The following is a 26,293-nucleotide window of genomic DNA, read 5'->3' on the forward strand; positions in this document are numbered from 1 at the left end:
TGGTGACTGCAAGATCTACAGATTTCACAGCGAGTGAGTGGCGTAGTTCAGATTCACTTACGGCCATGCGTATTTACGTTTTTCTTGGTTTCCTTAACTCGTTTTACACAAATACCGGAATGACTTACGGCGAAACAATACGAGGGAACGCTAATGCATGAAATTTATTAATTTTTGCAAATAAGAGTCAATGTTCAGAGCAACTAGTTTCCTGTTTATTCCCTGCTCTGTGGTACTACAGATAACACGTGCCTGTCCACCCTCCAGGTGTCTTCTGTAGATGTCCTGCCCAGAGGCAGATTACGTAGGCCGCCGCTTGGTGTTTCTCCATGTGTGGCTGTAAGAAACAAAGGCTTGCTGAAATGTACTGGCTCCGAACCTTTTATCTGAAAACCCTTAAAGCTTTTTAAGTAAGACAAACGTTTGTTAAATTCTAGGTCTTTATTCTTCTTCTCTACATATTTGCAGACTTGTGATCTACCAGTTCAGTTGGTAAAGCACTTGCGCGCGAACGGCAGAGGTCCTGAGTTCGAGTCTCGGTCCTTGCACACAGTTTTAATCTCTCAGGGAGTTTCATATCAGCACACACTCCGCTGCAGAGTGAAGATCTCATTCTGGATACGAGGTATTACTTGAGGATACGGCTGCTAGTGACTGAGTGAACTCTGACGTCACAATGCTACGTCACGCACATCCTGTGTCCTCATGTATTCCTTCTCATGCAACATTATCATGGTACCATGGTACAATTCTTTGGCAGAGGAGTGCTCCCCTCTATGAACTTTCTGCGTGATGCTGAGATGCTTCCGAGACCAACAAGATCCACAGATGTGTCCCCTTTACAATATGTGTTGGACTAACTGTGCCATCAACTCCGTCCCAGTGCTGATATCCTGTCTATCACGTACATTTGTGTATCATACTGATATCTTCAAGAGAGGATACAGCGGCTTTGTTACCAAATCGCTGCGTGCATCCAGGATAGAAGTGGTGCAACTGTCTTTCTACGGCCGGCCTGAGTGGCCGTGCGGTTCTAGGCGCTACAATCTGGAACCGAGCGACCGCTGCGGTCGCAGGTTCGAATCCTGCCTCGGGCGTGGATGTGTGTGATGTCCTTAGGTTAGTTAGGTTTAATTAGTTCTAAGTTCTAGGCGACTGATGACATCAGAAGTTAAGTCGCATAGTGCTCAGAGCCATTTGAACCATTTGTCTTTCTACATTTGATTCGATCCTGTAGTCACTGAAGTTACATCACTTACCATCTCAACCTCTTAAACTTCATTCCTTTCCTTCCCCTCTCATGGGTGCTTCAGTTTTTGTGTCAGGTAGTGCATATGATCAATGTCGCAGTTAATTGATTTTCAGGCACGAATTACGCTCTACATTGTGTAGCGGAGAATACTTACCTATATTATCGTAATGGTTTTCTGCCATACTGCATTCTTGTACGAACCAGCGAATACGATTGTATTTTATCCTATCTCAGAGGATTTGGTACTGAAAAACGTTACGGAGCTTCCTCAGACGCGTAATCCACAACATATCCCCACTTATTTCGATATCATCTGCTAATTAGTCAGTTCCTCCTGTCACCGACGTGAGCAAAAAAGTTCGTACTAAAATACTAACAGAACGTTTTTCCACAAGAGTTCGATTTTGATTTTTCCAGTTTCAATGAGTCTTTATAAAAATAAAGAACATAATTTTGGTAACGGTAACTCGTAATCCGTCGTAATCAACGTATTATTCTTTAGTAGTTTCGCCTGAAATTTAGTACAGTAGATTGTAAGTTACAGTTTCAACTAATTACTTTTCCAGTGTCGAATTAAAACATTGGCTTGAAGGAAAGGCGTTGATAATTTTTCATTTAAATATCTTCTGTTTTGAAGATTCATTGTTATATCCTCGTCGAACTCCTCCAATTTAATAATTTACTAAAAATATTTCCTTTAAAAAAGCCATTCTTTCTAACAACGTGACATTCACTCAGTAAGTGCTTTAACATACTTTTGCAGTCCAATTACAGCATCTGAACCTTAAATCAGAAACTATGTACCCATCTCCAAGACACGAAAACAACCTGTATCCACTTCAAAGTCAACACGTGAACTGTTTTCAAACGTAGATCAAATAATAATTCTTGTTTTTACAACTAAACAACAATGCGCAACGACCTCAGGCTCGAGATGCGCATTCATCTATGGGACAGTTCCTCGGATTGCCTGTTATTAGCATCGCATGGACTTCGCTCGGCCTTATCGTTCGTTGAACAATGAAATGTAGAAAAACACATAGCGAGAAATCCCATATTATGCTCTGAAAATTAATGATAGTACAACACAAAGAAGGGCAGCTCGTTTTGTATTATCGCGAAATAGGCGAGATAGTGTTACAGACATGATACGTGAATTGGAGTGTCAGTCATTAAAACAAAGGCGTTTTTCGTTGCGACGGGATCTTCTCATGAAATTTCAACCACCAGTTATCTCCTCCGATTGCGAAAACATTCTCTTGGCACCCACCTACATAGGGAGAAATGATCATCACGATAAAATAAGAGAAATCAGGGCTCTCACAGAAAAATTTAAGTGCTCGTTTTCCCCGCGTGCCGTTCGAGAGTGAAACGGTAGAGAGACAGCTTGCAGGTGGTTCACTGAACTCTCTGCCAGGCACTTTATTTTGAATAGCAGAGTAATCACGTAGGTGTAGATGCAGATGTTTACTCTCCTTATCACGTTACTGAAGCGATAAAAACACGAATGCCGTGAATGACTTTTCTGACACTACAACGGTTACAAAAGGAACGATAGACGCGGCAATCCAATCTGAATATTTATAGGCATTTATGTAACGAAACTTCCTTCACACAACTGTTACGTTTTTGGTAGTGTGAATGTAAACGACGCAGAACGGCAGCGCGCTAGTCCTTCGCCGTATTTCGTGTAGTGTCTGTTTAATGAGCAGCAGCAGCAGTCTATTGCAAAATCAATCTCTGCCGGCCGTTAGGCACCTCTGATTGTTGCGGCGCAATTAGAGTTCTTTCAGACGGAGCGACTAATGGTCTCCGCCCACTGCCTCTACCCTCGGCAACAACAGTGCGCTTTCAGAGAGCAGCACGCATTGTCCGCTATCTTCGTATCGTCACGGAAGCCCGCATCTGTCCATCTTCGCACTATCGCACCCATTTGCATCTACCACGTTCACCAATGCGGCTCAAGATCTGGCGGGAGTGACAAGCAAGTTTCAGTGGTCAACGTAATGATCGAGCCGTCAAAACGCCCTCAGAAAAAAATCGTCACACGCAGTAATTCAGATATTCGAGAACTCTGCAAGTTGAAATACGACGTAGTGCATCTACATAATTGCTCTGAAATAAACACCTCACTATTTGGCAGAGGGTTAAGAGAATCACCTTCACATTATTTCTCTACCGTTCCACTCTCGAATAGTTCGTGGGAAAAACATCTACGTCCTTCCATGCGAGCGCTCATCTCTCTTATTTTATCATGAGGATCAGTTCTCCCTATGTACTTGAGAGTCAACAAAAAATTTTGGCATTAGTAAGAGAAAGTTGTTTTTGTGATTTCATAAAAAATTTCATCACTACGAAAAATGATCTTGTTACAAGGACTGCCAACCCAACCCGGTTATCACATCCATGACACCCTGGCCCCAATTTCGTAACAAGATAAAACTAGCTCCCACTGTGTAAACATTTTCGATGTCCTTCGTCAGTCCTACCTGTTAAGCATCCCATATCGTGCAGCAGTACTGCAGGCGACTACTGAACGGTGAATTATAAGTCATCTCAGTAGTAAGTAAGTTGCTTGTTCAAAGAGTTCTAACAATTAAATGCAGTCTTTGGTCTGTCTTTCCCACAATATTTTTCGTATGATGCTTCCAACTGACGCGAGCTCAGATCTTTCCTCTAGCAATCTGAACTATTTGTTACCATCTACATTGATTTTACGCATTGTCTTTCTTCCCATGATAAAAACAAACACACAATAGTCAACAACGTTCTTTTCTAAAAGTATTCATACCCGAGTAATGTGTAGTTTGTCTACAGGGTGTCCCAGCTATCTTGTCCATCCAGAATATCTCTGGAACAATAACAGCTATTGGAAAACGACTTCCACCGGTATCAATGTAGGGCTGGGGCCCATGAATGTACATATTTGGAAACATTCTAAAACGAAAGAATATATGTTTTTTAATACAAACTTATGTTGTTTTAAATGGACCTCCTATATTTTTTCTTCAGCAATCCATAGCATGACAAAGCACACACACAATGGCGTTGATTGCATCGCAATATTCCCATTACATCCCGAGATATTAAGACGCGAAGTTGACGCTTGAAACACCCGACATGCGCTGCTAGCGCACGTCCTGAGGTTCAGGCGTGAACCCCATGCTGCCCGTAATCGCGATGTGATTGACATGTGTAATCACACCTCCATACTTATCAAGAGTTCCGAAACGAATAATACGGTCTGCTGCCATCAACTCTCATAAGCACATAATGGTTTCCCTCTTGCACGTTTTACGTATCTACGTACACAATATGAACCGGTACCGATCGGTGTACACCCGTCAGGTTGTCTTATTTATCCTGCACACCCAAAATAAGGTTTATCTAATGCGTTATATGACCCATTGTGCCTGTCGCGCAGGGCCTGGTTCCACCTAGTCAAGTGTCCAACGTAGTTCCCACTACTGCCACAGTTACCACTTCGCCTTGTTTATGATTTGCGACCCATGCAAACTCCTGTACTCCACCACCCTCCGCGCATCCCATTTGTTGTTGCTTTGGCGTGCAGTACACCGCTTTCCAGTGTAGTCGTTCATTAGAGTAATCTAGTGACGGCACGGAGGTAGTACACATTGTGAATAAACGTTGTGTTGTGTAACGTATACTGTACAGTATAATGTACAGACAGGAAGATATGGTAGAAATGCTGCTGATCTATGGAGAATGTACGTTGACGGGAAATACGTTATGAGATTGCTTGTTTGTTGATAATACTGTTAGCAAACATTGTGATTATTAAGTTAATATGTCTGTTTTCTACCCTACTCTACATACCTGTACTGTACCCTGTTGTAGGTGGACGAAATGCTGTTCAGGCAGAACGACTGTACAGAAGACGATTCCCTGACAAGCCATCGCCTTCGCGCCGGATGTTTGGTCGTCTCACATCTCGTCTACGTGAAACGAGAAGCTTAAATCCAAGACCTCGACATCGTCCTAGAACATGCACAGATGAACGTGCTGAAGTTGCTGTGCTCGCTACCATAGCTGTGAATCCTCAAATCAGCATACGTCAAATTGAACGTGAAGTTGATGTGTCGAAATCAAGTGCACAGCGTATTCTTAAACGTCATAAATTGCATCGTTACCATGTTCATTTGCACCAGGATCTTCATGGAAATTATTTCCGCAATAGGGTAACATTTTGTCGGTGGGCTCAGCAAAAACTTCTGACTAATCCAAATTTTTTTGCAGATGTTCTCTCTACCGACGAGGCATCATTCTCCAACAAAGGAATTGTCGTAGAGCATCAACGTCCGTGGAAAGTTAATGTTTGGTGTGGGATTATTGGAGATGCCATTATCGGCCCTTTCTTTATAAATGGCATTCAAAATGGCAGACAATACTCCAGCTTTATACGACACAATCTTCCTGTTCTCTTGGACACCGTACCTCTGAACCGGAGAATGGTCATGTTGTATCAGCATGACGGGTGCCCTGCACATAACGCCTTACGAGCACGACGACTTCTGAACCGTAAGTTCCCTGGTAGGTGGATTGGACGAGGTGGCCTAGTTAGGTGGCCTGCCCGATCTCCGGACCTTACACCGCTGGATTATTTTCTTTGGGGAGCAATGAAGGATGCTGTTTACCAACATGAACCAGCAACACCAGAGGACATGAAGTAACGCGTTATTGATGCTTGTACAGCCATCAAAGAGGAAACAGTAGCACGAAGTAGGGCATCCTTCATCCGCAGAGTGACCCTATGTATGCAAGCCAATGGGCATCACTTTGAGCATGAGATGTGAACGCTATGTTTAGTATGTAGTGCTGGTATCACAGTGGAAGCTTCTACAAAGGGCCATTTTACCCAGTGATATTAAGAAACATTTGTTTGCAACAATTTGTCACTTAACGCATTAGATAAACATAACTTTGATAATTATGTGATAATAAAACTAATTGGTTAAACATGTTTACATTCATCTTCTATGTCCTACCTGAACGTCCCAAATCAAAACATTTTTACCTAAACAACGGTAAAACTTTTAGTCCACTTGCTCGTTTCACTAAAACCATCAGCATTAATTTTACTATTACTAGTGAATGATTAACTGTCACTTGCGCTAGATCTACAGTAAAGTAAAGTTTTAACGTTGAACGGCGTTACCTTTTAGTAACGGATTAACGATAAGCGAAGTTAACTTTGTGACTAACGTTGCGGTACACAGATATGTTACAGAACCGCATCACCCCTAGCCTATGGGATAAATACCTGCTGGAATGTACGACGTTAATGCAGGATGGCAGCAGGCCGTATTATTCGTTTCGGACCTCTTGATAAGTCTGGAAGTGTGATTACGCATGTCAATCACATCGCGATTACGGGCAGCATGGGGTTCACGCCTGAACCTCAGGACGTGCGCTAGCAGCGCATGTCGGGTGTTTCAAGCGTCAACTTCGCGTCTTAATATCTCGGGATGTAATGGGAATATTGCGATGCAATCAACGCCATTGTGTGTGTGCTTTGTCATGCTATGGATTGCTGAAGAAAAAATATAGGAGGTCCATTTAAAAAACATAAGTTTGTGTTAAAAAACACATATGATTTTGTTTTAGAATGTTTCCAAATATGTATATTCATGGGCCCCAGCCCTACATTGATACCGGTGAAAGTGTTTTTCCAATAGCTGTTATTGTTCCAGAGATATTTTGGGTGGACAAGATAGCTGGGACACCCTGTATATCAATTGAAATCATCCACATTCATGTTGTGTCAAGCAAATATTGCAAGGTGCCTCGTCGAAGACAGCCAGCACGCATTGCCAAAACATCGATCACGTGAAACGAAACTCGCGCTATTCGCACATGACATCCTGGAAGCCAAAGAGCAAAGCAGTACGGTGGATGCAACATTTCTTGACTTCCAAAATTCATTTGACTCAATAGGGCATCAAGGTGACTTAGCATCATTACGATCATCCGAAGTACCAAATGAATTTTGTGACTTGTTTCAGGATATCGTAAGAGGGAGGACGTATCTTTCCATCTTGAATGAAGAATTATCGACAGATGGAGAAGTAACTTCAGACGTATCTAAGGCAAGAGTTTTGGGGTCTCCCTGTCACGCTGTGTAATAAGGATCTGACAGACAATATTAACAGGAATCTCAGTCTTTTTACAGATGACTCAGCTACTTGCTATTTGAAAAAAAGCTGCACAAATATCCACACAGGTGTTGATGAAATTTCGAGTGGAGCAAAGATTTTCAATTACATTTAAATCAACAGAAGCGTAAATTGTGCACTTCTAAAACCCAGGAAGGTGGTTATAATTTCAATATGTCATTCAAATTTGTGAATTAATATAAATACTTATTTGTATCAGTTTAAACGATAAGAAATAGAATGAACAAATGACAGACCTTGGCTCAATGGTAGGGCGGTGATAAAATGCGGTGTCTACAAAGATGACTACATATAATACACTTGTGGATCGCAGTTTTGAATACTGGTCTAGTAAGTTGGGCTCATCCCCAAAAGGACTAACATGGGATATTTGAACATAAACAAAGAAGGCCAACATGGAAAACCGACTGTCTCAAAAGAGTGTCTAACGGAAATGCTGAAAAATCTGAATTCATGTAAGTTGAAAACGGCCGCCAATTGCCCTGCGACATTTCAAGAACCAGTATGAAGGGAAGAATCTAAGAATACACTTGAGACACCTACGTATTACTCTTACGGGCACCGTGAATGCCAAATCAGAATGATTACAGTGCACGCACCCATCGTACTCCCTGCATACATGGATGGAAAGAAATATTAACGTTTGGTTAAATGATCTGTGTCCTTCGACATGCAAGTAAAGTGGTTTGCTAAATCATTATACTCACATCACTATTATGCAACATAGTAGGAGTGTAGGCCAACAATTAGCCTTAAGTTAAGTAATTACGTCCTCAAATGTGTGCCAACAAGAGCTCTTCAGAAGGCATTTTCCTCATAAATGTCTGTCAAACCTTTCCCCCTGGCTCTTCAAGTGCCCTTCGTAGTGACGTATTACGATCTTCAAACTAATTTCATTCATATCATTGCTGCTAAGATAAATTCTCTGTAAAAGCTGGTTCTGGAATCTGCCATAGCACATGTCCGTTGATATGTTATGAACAACATGTATGTTCCTTCTACTGTGATGTCACGATGTCCAACAAGTACAAATGTGAAACAGGAAATAACAGTAAACAATGTGACCCTGATAATTTGCGTTGAGGAACTCGAGTCAAAATATTGGAATAAAATCGAGGTAATATGAGCTACGATGGAAGATGACGTGGACAGCTGTTATCATTGCCTCCCTCAAGTACACGACAAATGCAAATAAAAATCAATGAAAAAGTAAACAATAATTCTGTTATACTTATATACATTTTTATTGTAAAGACGTTTTATGTATGTTATATCAGGACGCTGCTACTTTTTGAAGCTTTATTCAAGAGTTATACAGTTAGGCAAAAAGCTTATACCGTCCTGATGGCAGCTGTTACGCGCTAGTGAGAAGGATTGAGTGTTCGCATACTGTGTGTACAGTGCAATGTTGCGTGGTGTAAGAGCTTGTAGGGCTCTGGTACATACTGATAACGAATGATAGACGACACAGTGTACAGAGAACACAACACACTTTATTTGATAGACACTGAATACATACAAGAAAGAATACAAGACGTAACACACTCGAGTCACAGGATGAACTGAACTGCTATCATTAACCATCAGAGATAAGTCTGCGAGTCCTTTTCTCTGGCCAGTGATGCTAATGTTCCCATAGAGCATCCCCCTGGCAGTGTGGAGCACGGTGTAGAGGCGACGACCAGGGACAGGGTCGAGGGTGGCCTGGTGCGGGATACGGAGATGATAGTCACGGAAATGCGCGGGTGTGTAGATGGTGCAGCCGATGGGGGTGGGCAAGGGAGGGGGAGGTGGGGAAGACAGATCCTCTGTTATGTGTGCGTTGGGTGGGTCCATGTGGAACTTGCTGTCTGGAGGGGTGGGCGATTAGTGGAGATGGCCAGACAGCTACCATCAGTGAAATGTGCATGCACAGTGGCGTGGTTGATGTTATCAGGTAACATAAGAACTTCCCAGATATGGTATACTGGGCTCAGATGAGACCGAGAAGCCACGATGGGTCAATGTGACTACCAGCTTCTTCTCTGTAACATTGGGACTAAGATCCTCCAGCTGGAAGCGGCAGACGTCGAGTAGTGTCTGGAAAGGAGGGGCCCAGTAGCAGTAGCAGTAGGGAAGCTACTGCTAGGCTAGAGTCGCTATCAAAGGCCTCATCGATGAGATACCAAGCAGCTTTCAATTGATTGATGGAGAACGTGGCTGGATTGCCATTAAGCAAAATGTCATAGGCATTGTGGATGTATCAGATGTAGCCCTGAGAATAGCGCCTAGAATGTAGCATGGACGGTACCATCATACAGAATGAGGTGATGACACATGTCTGGGTCATTGCAAACCTATTTTATGCAGGGGAATTGGGAAACATGCAGGTTTGCAATGTTACATCGTACCCAATCAAACAAGGTGGGAAGCGAGGTTGGTGTAGAGGGCAGTCAGAAGAGATGAAATCACTGAGGACAGATAGGGTCTCACCATATAAAGTTTCAGGTAGTGAGACATTGAGGTCTTGCTTACACACTGTGATGCACTGTGTGGGCACCAGCAACACCCACAGGAGTGCGCTGGACCAGCCACCACTATGGCACATAAGAGTGACCTTTAGGATGCAATGCCGCCTTTTGGCAAGCCCATTAGCTAGAAAGTGGTAGGCAGCGGTTCCGCAACAGATAACACCACATAGTTTACACAGTTCAGCAGACAATGAAGATTCGCATTGCCTAACTTGGTCTAAGGTTATAGAGGCCAGCCAGCCAAAATGTGCAAACAAGGTGGACACGAGAGCTATGGAAATTGTTTCACCAATTATGTCTTGGATGGGGCAGCCTCTATTCATAGAGTGTTACCAGGTAAACAATGGAGAGAAGGTAGCAGTAGTTTCTGCATGGGTAAGGGGGCTGACCAAATCCACATGAATGTTTTGAAGCATCCCTTCAGTATCTGAAATGCATCTAGTGGGGGCCAAGAGTGCTGGGTGGCTATACATCGCTGGCACAATATACAGGCCCTAGTCTACAACTTGCAGTCTCGCTTAACATGGCACCAAACGTACCGCTCAGTTATAAGGCGAGTTACAGGTTTTACATCACGTGGGCAAGATTGTGAAACAGATTGTAAATAATTCTGTGAAACCGTCCTGGGACGAACAGGCATGTATATCACTGGGACGTATCATGGAGAACAGCTTTGGCTCAACGATGAGGGTGGAGAAGGTATAATTTAAAAGGTCCTGTATCTGAGGATCTTCCTGCTGAGCCTGAATGAGCCTGTAAAATTCGATTGTGGCTGAGGTGGCGCTGATGTGTAACAAGTTGTCAGCGACTGCGTTGTCTGTACCTTTCATATAACGGACATCTGTAGTGAACTGCGTGGTACAGTAAATGCCCATGTAAATGACAAGACGGTGTCTTCTGCATCCTCTCTGAAGTACCTCTCGATCTCATAAATTGCCAGTAGCTCCTGGTTGCAAGCTGACCACGTATTCTGTGCCTTGGTCGCCTTACAGGAGAAGAAGTGCAAAAGTTGAATTGACCCGCTGACCTCATGCTGAATGACGGCTCCTGTCACTAAATCGCTAACGTCAGTCGTGGTGGACAGGGGTGCTTCTGGAATCAGGGGCGCTAAGTTGGCTTCCTGAATCAGATCCAACTTGATCGCTTGGAAGGCGCACTGCATGTCCATGGAACTTCCTGTGACCTGTGGCATTTTTACCTTCGAGGGTCTCTGTTAAGGGAACCTGCAGGGCATCGGCATGGGGCAAGTGATGACGGTGCGAGATAGACCATGCTGACGAAACGGCGGAGTTTGTGGTAGTCGGATGGTGGCAGTAGGTTACAAATCAGCTCGGTGCACTCTGTTGCTGGGTGGATACTGGAAGCATTGTTACAAGCTTGCATCGTTAGCCCATTAGAGAGCAATTGAGCCTCACCCATCCGCCTCTTCCCGAGGTAGAGGAGAGCCGTTAGCAGCTGTCGTGTTAGTGTTCAGATGTAGGCAAAGCAGAGGTGTGAGGTGCCTTGCTGATCTAAGATCCGGAGTCGACCAGGGAACTTAGCCTGTAGATGCAGTCGAGGATATACAGACAGTTGTTCAGAGGAACATTGGATGGCAGCGGGCAGGTGGCGACTTTGTATGTCGTGGCAGCTTACACATCGTTCATGACTTGGGATGCTTCAAATATTGCTAAAATACAGATCTGGACCTTCTAGCAGTCAAAGTGGAATCACCCTAGAATCAACAAAATGAGCCATAACGATTTCGATGAAATCTGCGTGGGAATCCATTCAAGATAAGTGCCAAATTAATGACTTTTTTACGGTGACCTCATTATTTCCATTCTGACGATAAAATCCACAGTCAATAACTTTGTTGTTGCCCGATAAAGCGAACATATGCTGCGTGAGCAACATTATTAAATTGATTTCTAATCTACTTTGCAAGTGGTGGTATTTTTAGAGGCTGCATTGCCATTTTGAAGCGATTTGCAATTAGAGCGCTATTAATGTACACAGTTTTTACGGCATATATCTGATTGATTTCGTAACGGTGTGTCAAGTAAGTACTTTCATATCTCATCGCTGACATTGTAGCCGTCAAATATTTCTGCGTGTTATACAGATTCAGATCACAGTGTAGTAGTGATGAAGAAGATTGGTCAGGAAGAATTAATATGAAAAGAAATGGGATACGGAAGTACTACGGAATCACGAGGTACACTTTTAGTTCTGTAAGTTATTGATATAACTTCCAGCGGCCTTGCCTCAGTAGATACACCTGTTCCCGCCAGATCACCGAAGTTTAGCGCTGTCGGGCTGGGCTATCACTCGGGTGGGTGACCATCCGGTCTTCCGTGCTCTATTGGCAAGTTTGAGCAGTCAGCTTTTGTGAGGCAAGCTGAGGAGCTACTTGACTGGGAAGCAACGGCTCTTGTAAACTGACATATGGCCGGGAGAGCGGTGTGCTGACCACATGTCCCTCTGTATCTGCATCCAGTGACTTCTGTGAGCCGAAGATGACACGGCGGCCTGTCGGTACCGTGTGGTCTTCATGACCTGTTCCGACAGAGTTTCGTTTTTTTAAGACACAGCAATAAATAATAGCTCAGTAGGCAGGAAGTTGAAAAGGAACTGACGTCTCTAAAAAGGGTAATAACAGAAGTTGGAAAGAAAAACACAACTGCAAGGAAGATAACTGCAAAGAAACCACGGGTAACAGAAGAAATACTTTAGTTGATCGATGAAAGAAGGAAGTGCAAAAATTTTAGAGAAATTCAGGGATAAGAAATACAAGTCACTGAGGAATGAAAAAAATAGACGTGCACGGAAGCTAAGACGAAATGGCTGAACAAAAATCGAAAAAAGAGATGATGGTCGTAAGGACTGACTCAGCATATAGGAAACTCAAAACAGCCTTCGGTGAAATTACAAGCAAGTGTGGTTCCATTAAGAGTGCAACGGGGATTCCACTATTAAGTGCAGAGGGGAGAACGATAGGTGGAAAGAGTACGCTGAAGGCCTCTTTGAGGAGGAAGATTTGTCTGATGTAATAGAGGAAGAAACAGGAGTCGATTTAGAAGAAATAGGGCATTTTATTAGAGTCAGAAAAGAGCTTTCGAGGACTTAAGATCAAATGAATCAGAAGGGATAGACAAAATTCCATCAGAATTCCTAAAATCATTGGGGGGAAGTGGCAACAAAAACACTATGCACGTTGATGTGTAGAGTGTATGAGTCTGGTGGCATACCATATAACTTTCGGAAAAACATCATCTACACAATTCCGAAGACTGCAATAGCTAACAAGTGCGAGAACTATCGCACAATCAGGATGTGTTAGATGGCGGTCAGTTTAGCTTTAGGAAAGGAGAAGTCACCAGAGAGGCAATTCTGACGTTGCTGTTGATAATGGAAGCAGAGTAAAGAAAAATCAAGGGACCTTCGCAGGATTTGTCGACCTGGAAAAAGCATTCGACAATGTAAAACGGCGCAAGATGTCCGAAATTCTCAGAAAAGTGGGGTTAAGCCATAGGGAGAGACGAGTAATGTACAATATTACAACAGTCAAGAAGGAATAATAAGAGTGGACGAGCAAGGACGAAGAGTTCGAATTAAAAAGAGTATCAGACAAGGATGTAGTCTTTCGCCCGTACTGTTCAATCTGTTCATTGAGAAAGCAATGATGGAAATAAAAGAAAGGTTCAGGAGTGGAATTTAATTTCCAGATGAAGGGATATCAATGATACGATTCGCTGATGACATTGCTATCCTGGGTGAAAGTGAAAAAGAAGTAAATGATCTGCTGAATGGCACGAACCGTCTAATGAGTACAGAATACGGACTGTCCCCGTCCGTAGCGTAGTGGTAGCGTAACCGCCTACCACGCAGGGGCCCGGGTTCGATTCCCGGCAGGGGACTGGGTGTTGTGTGTCCTTCATCATCATTTTCATTATCATTGACTCGCAAGTCGCCAAAGTGGCGTCAACTGAAAAGGACTTGCAATACGGCGGCCGAACTCCCTCGAATGGGGGACTCCCGGCCAACAATGCCGTACGATCATTTCATTTTTTAGATTACGGACTGAGAGTAAATCGAAGAAAGACGGAGGTAATGAGAAGTATTAGAAATCTAACAGCGAGAAACGTAACATCAGGATTGATGCTCACGAAATAGATGATGTTATGGAATTCTACTGTCTAGGCAGCAAAATAACCAATGACTGACGGAGTAAGGAGGACATCAAAAGCAGACTAGCACTGGCAAAAGTTACATACCTGGTCAAGACAAGTCTACTAGAGTCAAACATAGGACTTAATTAAGGTTTCCGTCAAGAGTGGGCCGTAACCTTTCAGTACCTGCTATTCCAGATGCATATTTTATTTGTAAGGTGGGGTTGGTTCCACGGTGGAGTAAGGAAAGATTTTATTTTGAATTTGATCGCCAAAATGTTTTTAAATTCTTTAAACATGTAGTGCATGGTTTTCTGGTGCGCCAGAAGTATGTAACTAAGTCAGTGGACACGCATGTTGCCGTGTACAATCTTCGACCATCGTCTTCCGAACAGAGATGTCTGATTGTTAAATGATATGAAGATTTTTGTGATGTGCTCAGTGATAGGTTAGGTGAAGTGAAAGAAGCAGAGAATAAGATCGGCTTGACAATAACATTCCCGTGAGGCGGCCACCATACGGTTGGGGAATTACTACAAAAAGGAGTTATTAGGTCCTATGAATCCCCGTATTCCTCTCCTATGCTCCAAGAGACAGACCGGCGTTCGTCCCGTTGTTGATTATCGGGTCCTTCAGAAAAGAGTAGACCTCCAATCTATACCACTTCCTGATTTTCATTCATGTTTCCCATGGTCTTGGTCTTTACGACCTTTGGTCTTAACCTGGCCTATTACCAAATCCCTCTGGCCAAGGAGTCCAAACCCGTCACGGCATTTTCTACTGATTGGGCACTTTATGAGTATAACAGGGTTCCCTTCGGACTGTCTACGGCGTCACTGGTCCTGTCAGTTATCCTGTATAGGGGATTCTCTGATCTTAAATTTGAGTATTTGTACGATTGCATTCATGATTTAGTAATTTTTAGTGAGAATTTACAGGAGCATATTGGTCATGTTAGAGAAGTGATCAGACGGTCGAGAAAAGCGGTTTTACGGTCAAACCTTCGAACGTAAAATTTGCTTAAAAAAATGGCTTGGAGTACTATGGGACTTAACTTCTGAGGTCATCAGTCCCCTAGAACTTAGAACTACTTAAACCTAACTAACCTAAGGACATCACACACATCCATGCCCGAGGCAGGATTCGAACCTGCGACCATAGCGAAAATTTGCTCAGCCTGAATTATCCTTCCTGGGCCATATTGTTTCTGGACAGGGGGCTAGGAAATCAGGGTCGTACTGAGCCGATCCATTCGTGTCCCACACCTAAAAGTTTCAAAGCAGTGGCTCGTTTTATCGGAATGGTCAGTTATTTCCGAAAACTTGTGTCAAATTTCGCCCAACTAGTGGCACCATTAAACGATCCCCGAAAGGAAGGAAAAAATTTCGAGTGGGGCCCATTCCAACAAGTTACTTTTGACGCCTTAAATAAGGCTCTAGCCACCTTCCCTGTGTTACCTACGGCTGATTTCAACAAGGAATTTATCGACCAAACAGACGCCTCCACGTCAGGAGTTACGGCTATCCTTTTGCGGAAGAAGAGTCTGGGAGACGTTCTACAGCTCATGCTTCATGTAGTCTATCGCCATTAGAAGTCAAATATTCAGTATACGAACTGGAGGCCTTAGCAGTCTTATTCGCCCCTGAAAAAATTAAGCTGTGTTTGGAACACCAACCTCTTTATATATATATATATATATATATATATATATATATATATATATATATATATATATATATATCCTGATATCGGTTTATATATATATATATATATATATATATATATATATGTATGTATGTTGTGGGCGATGACCTGAGCCAAATGTTCGAGCAGGGCTCGGAGGATTAGCCGGATGATGAAGAAACTCCATGGGAGGTTACTCCGGAGGCACTGGTCAATCAAAGTTGCGCCACTCTTAGTGGGCTTCCACTTCTTTTAAAGGACATGCAACAGGATGGAGAATCGGTGATAAGTAGCATTAAGGAAAGGATAAGGAAAGGAGACAGTGTCAGGCTGTAGGCTGTATTACTTAAAGGGAAATGAATTGTGTTTGGCAGTGGGAAACGAGGTTGCAGGGTCACCTGGTTTCCTTCGTCTTTAAGTATTATCATGAAACTAGGGTGGGAGATCATTTGGGAGAGTTCAAAATGCGCATGAAGGTTAGGGAAAACTTTGCTTGGAAGGACATGGATAAACAGATCAAGGAGGTGGTGTTCGATTGTAAAACTTGTTGGATCATTAAACTGGTCTTGAATACCCGACAGTGCTTTTTGTCGTCCGAGGTTGCGACTGAACCTATGGAAAAATTGTGTGTTGATGTCGTGGGGCCTTTCCCACATTACAGAGAGGGAACCGGTATGTCTTCGTTTGTGTAGATGCGTTCACGCGTTTCAGCTGGTGCTGCCCACTCGTAATATTAACCCTCAAACGTCTATAAAGTGTTTGAAGGAAATTTTGGTATCTTTGGGCCTTGTCGCACACTGGTTTCTGATAACGCTACATCCTTTTAATCGGCCGCATCCCATCATTTTTGCTTCGTAATAGGGGTGGCTCACAGTACAACCACATCCTACTGTCTCAATCCTTCCCCGACGCAACGGTTGAATCGCAAGTTGAGGGTGGCTTTGATCGCTTTCCATCATAGTGGTGGGATAGATCCTTATCTTGGTTAGGGTACGCTCTCAATACGGCCATGCACGAGGCCAGCTAGCTTGATGTTTGCGTTCAAACCTAATTCGCCACTCACGAATTTGTGGTCACACAATGATTTTCATCCGGAGAGGGAGGACGCTGCTCATATCCTCGCTAACTGGAAGTGTGCCCGTGATATCTTGAGTATAGCCCATGGATAAATGGAAAATCGTTATAATGCTGGAAGACGGCCGATATCGCTGAGCCCGGGGCATCAGATGTGGGCGAAGAACTTTGGGGCGACAAGTCGTGGGGCAGATAAAATTATTTGAAAGCTTTTGCCCAGATTTGTGGGACCTGCCCGAATTTGGCACTTCCTCATCTCGGTCACCTTGCTTGACAGGAACCCCCAAAATAGGAGGATTTTTAGAACCCATATATTTCGAGTAAAACCATATGTGCTGGTGGATGCAACAAAATAAGAATAAGAATGTGTTCTTCTGCTGATGGAACTAGTGTTATAACTATTTGTTGCTCAGCGTAGTAGTTGGATGTAGTGCCGTGCTCCAACTGTTCAGGCCATCATGTTGCTTTTTTTTTTTCTTTATTGTTATTGTAAACCTGTACAACAGGCAGGCTGTCAGCAGCATTCTACGCCGCTCTTCAGCCAGAGGATACACAAAGAGAAGAAACACTGAGAAGACACATAAGTGACAGAACGGTGGGCAATAAAACAGTAGACACATAAAGACAAACACGGAGCCGTTCACACTCGACGATAATCCACTCTGCAAACTGTTGATACGACGCACAAACACTGAAGAAGACGATGGCACTGGTGAACGATGGAGTGTGACAGTGAATACTGAACACTAAACATGACGGCACACACGAAACACTGATGGCGGTGATCTCTAGCGCGCGAATGTCCACTTAGCGTGTGCGAGTCCGGGGACCTGCCAAGAGGGGAAGAGGGGTGAGGTGGGGGAGAGGGGAGAAAAAGGATTCCAATGGCTGAGGAGACGGGGGCAGGAGGAGAGGGACGGGGGAGGGGTGGCCTGGGGGAGGAGGGGGGAGAAAAGGAGGAGGGAGGGAAAAGGGAGAGAAGGGAGGGAGGGTGCCCAGAGGAGCAAGCACAGGAGGAGGGCGGGAGGATCAAAGTTGGTAGGAGGGGTAGATGGAGAGGAGGAGGGCATCATCAGGGAGGGGGAGCTGGCGGAAGCCACCTCGGGAGGGGGTAAGGAGGGTGGAGAGATGGAGACCGGGCGGGACGTGCGAATACAGGCGCGGCAGCGGGCGGGGGTGGGAGCCATCATGTTGCTTTCCCTCGTTGAAGATAACACCTTATAATTTACAGGCCAAGGTGAGCTGTTTTCTCGCTACTTACTATTGTAAGATGGAGTGAAGAATTGTATCTAATTCGCAAGTGCGAATTTCAACCAGGTTACGTTCCCCGTGAGCTTCAGTTTGGCGGGGGAGAATGCGCCGACATTGAAACGTCAGCAGTTGCGGCGACTCGAATTCCCGCACCGCCTCGTCTGCACTTGCTGTGATGCGGCGCCAGGAGCGGTGTGAGTGTGGCGCCGTCTGCTGGCAGCCGGTCCTTGCCGGCCACATCGCGACGTCTCTTGTGATCCAGATGTCCGTCTGCAAGTGTCGACGAGTCGGCTCGCCTTCCTGCAGCACGCCGCTCGCCGCATCCCCGTGTTAACATTTTGGTCGGTATCGGAGTCAGTGCCGCTGTCACAGAAATTTTTTTTGCAAGTGGTTCCTGCTGGTAGTGGAAAATGTTGGGCGTTGCTGAAAGACTTGGCCGATGTAGTTTAGCGGGACCTGGGTCTGGTTGCAATACCGGCGCTATTTAATGCAAGAAGATTTGTTCTTTTGGTAAACAGACACATAGTGTGGGAATAGAGCTTTTGTGGCTGTCTTGTTCATGAATGGAGTGTTAAGTTTTTCGTGATTTAAGGTGGCGCACTCTCAAAATCATTTATCTGTGTACTGATTCAAATGGTTCAAATGGCTCTGAGCACTATGCGACTTAACTTCTGAGGTCATCAGTCGCCTAGAACTTAGAACTAATTAAACCTAACTAACCCAAGGACATCACACACATCCATGCCCGAGGCAGGATTCGAACCTGCGACCGTAGCTATCTGTGTACTAGTTGGGCCGTTCAACTCATTCAATTATACGTTCAGCTGACCCAGTTATAGCCATATCGTATTGAACCCTTTCTTTGAATTGTTAAGGCCGTACGCCTGGTTGGTTAGAAAGGAGTTGAAGTTTGTGATGTCTGAAGATGGTGAAACGGAACTTGTTGTACCGTTCCAATGTTTTAATAAATTGCTAGCACGCAGAAATTATTAGCAAGAGTTTCTTCTCTTGCAGGTAATACCTCAGCTGGTGTCCAAAAGGAGAGAATGGACTAAACAGGGTTATTTATTGAATTTTATTCTGTTATGTACCACGTTTCCCATTTTCCTTTCCTTTGTGCGGCCTGGACGGTATAAATGAGTGAGTGTGTGAACTAGCAGAATGCTTTAGGCACAGATTGTAACACTGCAGGAATTGTCGTTCTGGGGTAGGGCAGTACCAACCCCCCAAGCGTGAGCAAGTTTAGCAGAGACCAAGTTTGCAGGTCAGGGCGAAGATGACACGTAGGCGCGCGTATTGGCTCTGTCAGGTTGGCGCGCCACCCCCACCACGTTTGTAAGCGGAACAGTTAGGCGAATTCGGTTAGAGGAGCGCTTGTTCCTGGGTCGTGGTGCTGGACAGACATGGAGACGCAGCTCTCGTTTTGGTAATGTTAACATAGGTATTAGATTGTCTGAAATCTGCTCTGTAATGAATTACAGATGTTGAAATCAGGTGCGAAATTACCACTGAACCCCATAAGGGAATTGATTTTCTTAATTTACTCGAATTTCAGTAGACCTTGCGTTAGTGCCTTGTTCAGGCAACGCACCATGTGCCTTAAGAGCACGGTCACTTTAATACTCTGTGCTTAACGGAAATTCACTCATTCAATGTATTTTAATCTGCTCCTCCACTTACAGTAATATTTAGGGGTTTTTATTTATTTTCCATATGTTTTCTTTGTGAACTTGCTTTCGCGCCACGTGGTCGGTTGGAGCAACCGCCGCATTGATAAATTGTAGTTTCGGCCTGAAAATATATTGTACACGATGAATAATCGTACGATAGTGAGCGAGTGTAAAATAGGGAAGGAATAATCCTGTATGTCCATATTTTTCTAGGTTTCTGTTGGCTACTAAAACTTGCCCATGTGGGTTGAACAGCATTGAAGTGATGTTTCTTGTGCACCCCCATAACGAGTTGATCTGTTGGCGATGTTGTGCGTTAAGTAAAATACTCGTGTCACTAGGAAAAGTATCGTATTTTAATGCCCACTGATTTGATAAAGATTTGCGAAATACTCTTCCACCCTGACCTAGTTTTGCTTGTATTGTCTTTGCGGAACTTGTTCTGAGTAATCTATAATAACTGAATGTAATAACCGAGGGTTTAGGTATAATTGTGCGGTTGTATAGAATTACATTGAAGCCAGGTCTGCGCTCCTCTGTCCCATTCCATAATTACGTGGCGAAACTGAACCATGTTAACTAGAGACCGGTTTTGGTGATGTACATTGCAAGAGAAACACAACTAGTCTAAACATGCTGCGTGGTTTCTGTTTGTTCTATATCGTGTCTCCCTACCACTTTCGCGCAACGACGCTCTGAGCGTGTTTTTTAGGGAATTGACTAGTTTGAACCTGGGACCTGTTGCTGGTAAGGAGACGCCAGACCACACATGTCATGTAGAATTCAGAAGAGTTCAGTGAGACTAGCGATGATATAACCAAATACTTAATGGTTTCAGCGTCAGCTCCACTGCCCTCCCTGTAAAAGAATCTTAATACTATCTAAATTTAGTGGAAGGGGTTCAAGGCTTTCCTATTTTTAGTTAGCTGGTAAAATAACGTCGAAAAAGCAGTTAAGTTTACCATTGGAAATTTTATTCTACTTACGAAACATCGTTTATAAATTGCACTATTGATAAAAGGAAATGTTTTAATACAGGATGGTAAAAACCAACCGCGTTCAACAAAAATGTGAACGAATATTCCCTGAATGGGTTTCCAAGTTCTACAATGGATCGAAGGATGACCTATGCCATATCACATCTATAATCTAGTTTTAATTTAAGTTTCACAAAAGAGAAAACTATAAAAATGGTCTACAGTGACCCTCAATTATCTTTAATTACTTATCTAACTTGTCGTAAATTACAGTGGCTGATGTGGCTTCTCAATAACTATATAACAGAGAAATCATCGCGTTTCAGATTTTTACTTCAAGTGGCAAATGTGAACACCATGAGCTTTAATTGACGATCTACACTAGTATTACGTGAAAAAGGGGATGTAACAGATGAGACTTCTGCAGTTCTGAGTGAAGCCTTATGCGCTCAAAAATGCGGCATCGCGTGCGTTCATTACCTTGTTGGTGTTCGTCAGGGGACGGCAGCCGGCGCAGCTCCGTCCAGCTCGCCCTCTCGGAAACAACTCTCTCTTAACTTCTCCTTACTACAATTTACCGAATTTGGTTTAAAAAAAAACTATCTGGCTGTGTTTTCATCTGACCAATCAGGGTCTCAATGTTAACCTTAAGCTCTGCCTACAAAAATTCTATCTATCCAATGAGAAACGTTATACTTTTCGTGGTGGGGCAATGTTTTTTAAAGTTTGCAACGTAACAGAGACGCGAAAAAGTCTCACGCTAAAACTTGCAGCTGGTGTGGTCCTAGCAGTTAGCTGGCGACGTGGGTGTCCGTCCGTCCCTTATCGTAGGGCCATCCAGCTTAACGCGGTTCTGCTCTCGGCTTCTGTTCTCGTTTCTCCCCTCGGAACTGCGTCTGTCTCACGGTGGGAAGGTATGACATGCATTTAGGCATTCTTGTGTTGGTCTGTGGTATTCCATTTGCTCACTCGTTACTCGTATTACTTTGGTTAACTTAATGCCACGATTTATTTGGAGCTATGTGACATACTACTGGATTTGCTTATCATGTCAGGGTTTTCATGGAAGGTGTTGGATTTGCCTGACACCTTACACTAGTTCTTGAAATACCATAGGTACTGAATAAATATCAATTAATCTCTACCCTCGACTGATTATTTACTCATTCCATCATAAAGAATAGGTGGCAGTCAGTACCACAGTCGAATTCTAGGTCATGCAAGCAAATAAAAGCTATATACTGCCTATTAAGCCCTGTATAGGTGCCTTCTGTAGTGGTTCAAAATAAATGCGTTATCCGTTGCATTCAAATTTCTACCGGTTCGTTAAAACCTTCTGCTAGAAATTATTAATACCCAGCAATAACTCGCAGGGTCCAGTAATTTCGTGGACCACACGAATTTAAGAAGCCATTTACTACAGACGGTAGCTTTCAGGAGCGGTAGGACATGTCAAAGCGACGGTAATTTACCTACTTAGGTGGACTCATACCACCGCCAGTGCTGGAAGGCTACGTTGCAATGGGTGTACTCCCGAAACGCGTGACATGTTCTAATAAAAGAGTCAATGAAACATCTCATGACTTTATTGCGATTGTACAGCGTTGGTTCCCAGCTATTAACATAAAAATGATCGCAGGCCTCAGGCGAGATTTTATGTCCTCTATATCAACTGACCCAAATCACTGGAATCAACTGTTTGAAATTCTGTATTAATATTAGTATCATTATCATTTATTGTGTCTAGGATTATATTAACGATTTCCCTTACTCATAATCTTGGGATTTTAAAATGTTGCTGTGTTTACAGTTGTAATAAATAGAAGTTGTTCAGAAGAATGTCACACCCACTTCCTCACAGCCCTTCCACTCACTAGTCCTGTTATAAGAATATTAATAAAGATTTGAATTTTTTTTTTAAATTTTGTGTTGCAAAACTTCTGGCTCACCCATATTTGGTGTCAGTGTCAGCCCTAAGAGTCATCAGGCGCATTTTCTCTGGTGCTTCATCAGATTTTTGCAATTTCGTTTTTGCATTGTGTAGCTGGAGGGAGTTCAAACAGTTACTGCTCATCACATTTTTCATGTAACAACCACTGATGAAGGAAAGCGTCGATTTGTTTCCCACTACAAACGAAATGATCTTTAAAGTGGGATCTTATGTGCCCATTTGATAGAGAGGTCCCTGATTACTTTATTCCGATATTCGTTTAATCAGTATGTATTAAAAGGGACAATAAAAGACGAAGTACAACCTATATTCCTGCAGCCAGAGCACTGCCCTGGCCCACACTGACTGCTACCACCAAATGTGCAGTGCTACTAAACTGAATTGCCGTTTCTTCTTAGAGTTTCTAATACACATCGATAAAACGAATATCAGACTAGACTAATTTTGGAACACTCTATTAAGTGTGCACGTAAAATTCCGATTTAAAAGTAATTTTGTTTGTAACAGGAAACAAATCACCGGTTTTCCTTGACATTTCGGACGACATGAAAGTCCTAACTAGAAGTAAATTTTTAGGCTATGTAAAAACAGAATAGCAATTATCTGCCAAAATACCAGAAAAAGGCACCTGTATATATATATATATATATATATATATATATATATATATATATACCCTCCTGGAAATTGAAATAAGAACACCGTGAATTCATTGTCCCAGGAAGGGGAAACTTTATTGACACATTCCTGGGGTCAGATACATCACATGATCACACTGACAGAACCACAGGCACATTGACACAGGCAACAGAGCATGCACAATGTCGGCACTAGTACAGTGTATATCCACCTTTCGCAGCAATGCAAGCTGCTATTCTCCCATGGAGACGATCGTAGAGATGCTGGATGTAGTCCTGTGGAACGGCTTGCCATGCCATTTCCACCTGGCGCCTCAGTTGGACCAGCGTTCGTGCTGGACGTGCAGACCGCGTGAGACGACGCTTCATCCAGTCCCAAACATGCTCAATGGGGGACAGATCCAGAGATCTTGCTGGCCAGGGTAGTTGACTTACACCTTCTAGAGCACGTTGGGTGGCACGGGATACATGCGGACGTGCATTGTCCTGTTGGAACAGCAAGTTCCCTTGCCGGTCTAGGAATGGTAGAACGATGGGTTCGATGACGGTTTGGATGTACCGTGCACTATTCAGTGTCCCCTCGACGATCACCAGTGGTGTACGGCCAGTGTAGGAGATCGCTCCCCACACCATGATGCCGGGTGTTGGCCCTGTGTGCCTCGGTCGTATGCAGTCCTGATTGTGGCGCTCACCTGCACGGTGCCAAACACGCATACGACCATCATTGGCACCAAGGCAGAAGCGACTCTCATCGCTGAAGACGACACGTCTCCATTCGTCCCTCCATTCACGCCTGTCGCGACACCACTGGAGGCGGGCTGCACGATGTTGGGGCGTGAGCGGAAGACGGCCTAACGGTGTGCGGGACCGTAGCCCAGCTTCATGGAGACGGTTGCGAATGGTCCTCGCCGATACCCCAGGAGCAACAGTGTCCCTAATTTCCTGGGAAGTGGCGGTGCGGTCCCCTACGGCACTGCGTAGGATCCTACGGTCTTGGCGTGCATCCGTGCGTCGCTGCGGTCCGGTCCCAGGTCGACGGGCACGTGCACCTTCCGCCGACCACTGGCGACAACATCGATGTACTGTGGAGACCTCACGCCTCACGTGTTGAGCAATTTGGCGGTACGTCCACCCGGCCTCCCGCATGCCCACTATATGCCCTCGCTCAAAGTCCGTCTACTGCACATACGGTTCACGTCCACGCTGTCGCGGCATGCTACCAGTGTTAAAGACTGCGATGGAGCTCCGTATGCCACGGCAAACTGGCTGACACTGACGGCGGCGGTGCACAAATGCTGCGCAGCTAGCGCCATTCGACGGCCAACACCGCGGTTCCTGGTGTGTCCGCTGTGCCGTGTGTGTGATCATTGCTTGTACAGCCCTCTCGCAGTGTCCGGAGCAAGTATGGTGGGTCTGACATACCGGTGTCAATGTGTTCTTTTTTCCATTTCCAGGAGTGTATATATATATATATATATATATATATATATATATATATATATATATATATATATATATATATCCGTGTGTGTGTGTGTGTGTGTGTGTTAGATAAATGTATATCACAGAATATGTGTGTACCCCTGTACTAATTTTAAGCAAATTTGACACAGAAACAGCAGATCCCACAGGTATTGTTGGGTTTATAATCTCTTTGCTGCCATATGAACATAGATATATGGAAAAACGTGGTTTCCAGCTACTGGCGTATAGACTATCCTACATGACAGAAATGGTGAATGGGAACAGTATCGGCCCACCAAACCATGCTGCACTGCAGGGCAGCCTACTTGTCAGGGGCAAGAAACCGTTTTTTCGAGTGTGCAATGTAGGCTGCCCTGCATGACAGGCATGTTGTGGGAGTAGTATTGACCTGATTTATGTATCAGCATTGTGGAGGTTACACATACTGAAGAGCATGCTTGGAGACAGGTTGAGATGGGCAGAGGAGGAGATAGACAGAGGTAATGGACAGTGACAGGAAAGGACGGTAAGATGCATGAGTCAGGTGGAAGGTGTAGAGGGGTGGTGGGTTGGTGGGAAGGGAAGTGCTCGAGACAGAGATGGAAACATGAGGGAAAGGATGATATGATCATAAGGAGAGGTGAGAAAAATATGGTCAGATAGAGAAGGGGTGTACAAAATGGACAAAGAAGGGGAGGAGGTGATGAAGAAACAAAGAGTGAGGAGGAGAAGATAGATAGATGAGGAAGGATGAAGTGGACAGACAGAGGGAAGAAGAGGTGTACACAGAGACTAGGGGGAGGAGATGTTTCAGTATATGTGTTGAATGTGTATGTGGATGATGCCATGGGGAAAATTTTTGTAATTTCGGAAATGAAAACCTGTTGCACTACAGAATTTCTGCACATTGTTTTATTTTTGTTGTTTATAGTAGGCTAGTATTTTAACTATCTATTGCTTATACACATTTTACAGAAAAAAAATATGAAAAAATGTCTGTATCAGAACAATGTAAACAACATTTGGTCTGTTTTACTTCTGGTAACTTCAGTTGCTGTGCTGTACAACCTGTTTTATTTGTGCTGTTGAACCCCTTCGACACTGCTTCACTTTTGCAGCTTTTCTGTAACCTATAGTTTAAATCACACTTGTGGACCAAGAATTTCTACATTGATTCGCTAGTAATATCCACACATGATGCATGATCTATTCCACTACTGTGTGCATTCCGAAACACTTCAGTAACAGTTTGAGTTATTCGTGTCAGGTTTCTTGAGGCCGGCTCTCGGCAGCGGCAGTAGGGCCCACGCCAGCTTGGAGCCGTGCCGCAGGCGCCCACAGCCGACCCGCCGAGCGGCCACCTCTGCCAGCAGCGCGGCGCAGCTGAGCAGTAGCGCGGCGCCGTACAGCCGCAGCAGCGCGGCGTAGTGCGCCCAGGGCACGCCCGACCGCTGCACGCTGCCGCCGGCCCCCACCAG

This window comes from Schistocerca serialis, chromosome 2, assembly GCF_023864345.2.
Source record: "Schistocerca serialis cubense isolate TAMUIC-IGC-003099 chromosome 2, iqSchSeri2.2, whole genome shotgun sequence".
In the NCBI taxonomy this organism is placed as follows: Eukaryota; Metazoa; Arthropoda; class Insecta; order Orthoptera; family Acrididae; genus Schistocerca; species Schistocerca serialis.